Source organism: Podarcis erhardii, assembly GCF_964252035.2.
Source record: "Podarcis erhardii genome assembly, chromosome: 12".
NCBI classification, from domain to species: domain Eukaryota; kingdom Metazoa; phylum Chordata; class Lepidosauria; order Squamata; family Lacertidae; genus Podarcis; species Podarcis erhardii.
Window position 1 is genome coordinate 21471822 of NC_138513.1, and position 4582 is coordinate 21476403.

A 4582-nucleotide genomic window follows, 5' to 3' on the forward strand; every position below is an offset into this window, starting at 1 on the left:
GGATTAAAAAACAGAGAGACATTTGGGCTTTAAACATTATCTGAAGTGCCACTGCTGAAATGCATGTGTGGCTTCTGCATTCAGCTTGCAAAACTTTTTAGCATGGAGGAAAGGCACAGATGGCAGATGTTGAATATGCCCTGATTCTGGCCCATGATAGCTTTGCCACAATGCTTCATGCCCTGGTAACCTCATGTCTTGACTACTGTAATACAGTCTACGTGGGCCTTCCCTTGAAGTTGGTTTGGAAATTTTAGCTGTTGCAGAATGCTGCTGAGAGGTGCTTCTGCATGCATCCATTTAACATTTGTTCTATGGGATCTGTGCTGGCTGGCTGCCTATATGTTGCCAGCCACAATTTTATGTTTTTAGTTACAAAGCCCTGAGCAACCTGAGACTGATGTATATTATTATTATTATTATTATTATTATTATTATTATTATTATTTATTAAATTTATTAGGTGCTTTCTTGCCACATCAACTCAAAGCGATTTACAATATGTTAAGTAAAACTCCCCAAAACAAACATAATAAAACTTTTTTTAAAACCCCTACATTAAAACATCCCACCCACAGGAAAAAGCTGTAGATAGTTAAAAGCATGGTTAAAAAGGAATGTTTTTTGCCTGGCACCTGAAAATATCAAATCAAAACTTTATTGCGGTCCAAAGACCCACAAAACAATTTCAAAACTAGATACAGTTAAAACGACCAGACAGACAGAGGAAAGAAACCAAGGCAGTCATTTTGTATTTTTCTAGGGCATAGTGGTCTTTGTTTCTTATAACCTCCAAAAGAAACATTGCTGTGGCCAGTGTAATATCATTTGACCTGTCTTCCAAAAGATATTTAATATGGGAGGCTTCAGATTTTCCAGGCAAATTTGCCTGTAAGGGTTTGATCAGTTGATCCCTTGCTTGCTCATATTGCCCACAATTCAATAGGATATGCTTCATACAATCGACGTCCTGGGAACATAAACAAAGCCTATTCTGATAGGGAATGTAATGATGACGTTAGGTGAGCCACCACTGTCCTCTGGAGGGGGGCACTCAAAGAAGGACCCCAGATGACAATCTCAGAGTCCGGGTTGGTTCATATGAGGAGAGACAGAGTCCTTGAGGTACTGAGGCCCTGGGCTATTTAAGGCTTTATAGGTCAAAACCAGCACTTTGAATTGGAAACAGTTCGCAAGCCGTTCACAGAGAGCATCAGGCCTGTGGCATAGTATTGTCTGAGCGCTTCCATGCATGGCCCGCCAGGCTCCAAATACAGGGGAGGGTGGTACCAGGAAACGGGAAGCACTTAAGGTCTTCCCCCCCTCTAGGTGACCCTCAATTCCCTTTCTAGACCAACACAGCGCCTGAGATGGGAAAGAGTAGAGGGCTAGTAACTGTCCCACTTAAACATTTCATTTCATTATGCAGTCATGTGTTTTGTTGTGTTTAAGACACTTATTGGCAACCATCCTGGGATTACCCTGTAATGAAGGCTGGTCTATAAATAAACTGGGTTAATAATTTAGTTATTAAAGTGGGTTTATGATGAATAAATAATAGTTCGGATTCTCCTTTAGGTGTTACAGGAAGCTCTGCTGACAGAATGAAAGAATGGTGCCCCATTCAGCTGACAGCACTCCTGCAATAATGTCCAAAGCTGTTCTTTTCTAGTTTAATACAGCCGTGCTGACTGGCGTCTACTTATCACAGGAGTGGGGAACTGCATCCAATCAGCAGCCTGGATCTTTATCTCTCCGACCCTGCAACGTATCAAGTGTGAGAGGTGAGTGGGTCATTGTCCTGTCAATCACCTGATGTCACAATGATGTTAGGTGGCCCTTTCCCCCTTTGTCAAACCGGACCGGCAGTTCCTGCAAAACTCACTTTCGGCTGAGCTTCATCCTTACCTACCCCACACTACAGGTATGGGGCAAAACCAGTTGTGTTTAATTTAGATAGTGCAGTCAGATATTTTTCTTAGCAGGATATAACCTGTTAACATCTGAAGTTCTTTTTGAGAAGTATCATTTCTCATTTAAGAAGCTTTATTTTCCACGCTTCCTAGCAGTTCGAAAGCATGCCAGTGCAAGTAGATAAATAGGTACCGCTGCAGCAGGAAGGTAAATGGCATTTCCATGTGCTCTGGTTGCCATCACAGTATCCTGTTGTGCCAGAAGCAGTTTAGTCCTGTTGGCCACGTGACCCGGAAAGCTGTTTGTGTACAAACGCTAGCTCCCTCGGCCTGAAAGCCGAGATGAACGCCGCAATCCCATAGTCGCCTTTGACTGGATTTAACCATCCAGAGGTCGTTTACCCCTTTTTACCTTTTTACAATGCTCACAACAGTCATAGAAACACTTCCCTGTGAGAGAATGAGGTGATACTGTGCTCATCCAAATATATCCCAACTAAAAAACCAACAACTATATATGAATCAGCTGAAGGTTTGGCTTCCATTGAGCAGGAGCGTAAAAGCTCCTTTGTAGAGCACTTGCTTTTCATGCAGATGGTGCCAAGTTCAATGCCCCTTACCTGAAACTGCTACCAATCCATGTTGAGAATATGGTACTAGATGGATCCGTGATGTGAGTCATTATGAGGCAGCGCAGTATAAGAACAGGCTGCAATATGGATACTTTCAACCTGGAGAACCTGGAGCTGTTTTGTTCTTGAACTGTTTTGTTCTTGAACTGCTCCCCCCCTCCCTCAATACAACACTAGAATCTACCTTCATCTGGTGTCTTTTCAGATTCCTTTCCTTCTCCATCAATTGGAAATAACAAGGCGTCTCTCCGGAAACTTAAATGCTAAAGAAAGGCTGCCTGTCGCCACCGGGGAAGAGCAGATATTGTCGCGTTATCCATTCCTGCAGTGACATCAGCCGCCTTCATGTGTAGCCACAGATGCTTGCACACCTGCAACAGATCTAATGCAGACATGGGCAATGAGATTGTTTATCCCTCATAGAATGTGTACCATATAGACAATGGAAATACACGTGAGAATCTATCTGCTTTCCATTCAGTTTCATTAAAACTATGGCATAGGCATTAACTGATATGAATCTGTGCAATTAACAGCACTACAAGCAGGAAGGGAAGTGGAAGAGAAAGGAGTTTCCCTCTCTCCCAAATGAGCATTTGGCCTCTCACAGAGGCTTCTGTTTATTTATTTATAGAAGTATTTGCACACTTTACATAAAGGTATTTACATATCAGAGTGGTGTGCGGCAACAGAAAAACATTATTTAATAAAATAAACATTAAAAGCAGGACAGAATCATGAAAACTACTGACTACCAGGTCTGCCCTAATGCCAGGAAGTTGCAGGAGTCAGGAGAATGTCAACGGCTGTGTTTATGTCAACACGACAGCAACTCAACCTAGCAGCTTGGACTTGCTACCCAAGCAAGGCGAGGGGTTGAACTCATTCCCCCTGAGCTATGGAGGTACATACACCCAGAGATGGGAGAGGACTTAATTAATAATAATAATAATAATAATAATAATAATAATAATAATAATAATATTTATACCCCCCATCTGGTTGGGTTTCCTCAGCCACTCTGGGTGGCTTCCAACAAAATATTAAAATACAATAGTCTCTCAAACATTAAAAGCTTCCCTAAACAGGGCTGCCTTCAGATGTCTTCTAAAAGTCTGGTAGTCGTCGTTCTCTTTGACATCTGGTGGGAGGGCGTTCCACAGGGTGGGCGCCACTATCAAGAAGGCCCTCTGCTTGGTTCCCTGTAACTTTACTTCTCACAGTGAGGGAACCTCCAGAAGGCCCTTGGAGCTGGACCTCAGTGTCCAGGCTGAGTGATGGGGGTGGAAACGCTCCTTCAGGTATACTGGGCTGAGGCCGTTTAGGGCTTTAAAGGTCAGCACCAACACTTTGAATTGTGCTTGGAAACATACTCGGAGCAAATGTAGGTCTTTCAGGACCAGTGTTATGTGGTCTCGGCGGCCACTCCCAGTCACCAGTCTAGCTGCCACATTCTGGATTAGTTGTAGCTTTCGGGTCACCTTCAAAGGTAGTCCCACATGCACAGCATGCACCACTCTGGTGAGACATTCTGCAGGCAGGTAGGGTCTCAGCCTACGTACCAGATGGAGCTGGTAAACAGCTGCCCTGGACACAGAATTGACCTGTGCCTCCATGGACAGCTGCAAGTCCAAAATGACTCCCAGGCTGTGCACCTGGTCCTTCAGGGGCACAAATACCCCATTCAGGACGAGGAAGTCCTCCATACCTGCCTGCCTCCTGTCCCCCCAAAACAGTACTTCTGTCTTATCATGATCCAACCTCAATCTGTTAGCTGCCACCCATCTGTTAGCTGCCACCGCCTCCAGACACTCACACAGGCACTTTGAATTACAGGGCAGACATGTCCCTTAAGAGACAGGCCATTCACACTACATCCATGAGTAGGGGAGTCTCCCTGCTGCAAAGGCCATCCACTTTTCAACTTATGGGACACTGATGCGGTGAAGGGGTCCAGAGAGGATGCCCCCCTGCTTTCCTTGTGAGAATTAAGAGTCTTGCGACTAAAATAAACACCCAAAACAGAGCTTGCGAAGA

At 44.2% G+C, this 4582-nt stretch overlaps 1 long non-coding RNA gene across 2 annotated transcripts; it reads left to right on the forward strand.

Annotated features, from left to right (window-relative positions):
- Window positions 1-1037: 1037 nt before the first annotated feature.
- LOC309325816 lies at window positions 1038-2887 on the forward strand. 2 transcript variants are annotated; one of them, XR_014150036.1, is made up of 3 exons: window positions 1038-1091; window positions 1579-1784; window positions 2751-2887. It is a non-coding gene; the product is annotated as an uncharacterized lncRNA (long non-coding RNA). The 2 variants fall into 2 exon arrangements; XR_014150037.1 differs by having other exon boundaries at window positions 1045-1125.
- The last annotated feature ends 1695 nt before the right edge of the window (window positions 2888-4582 follow it).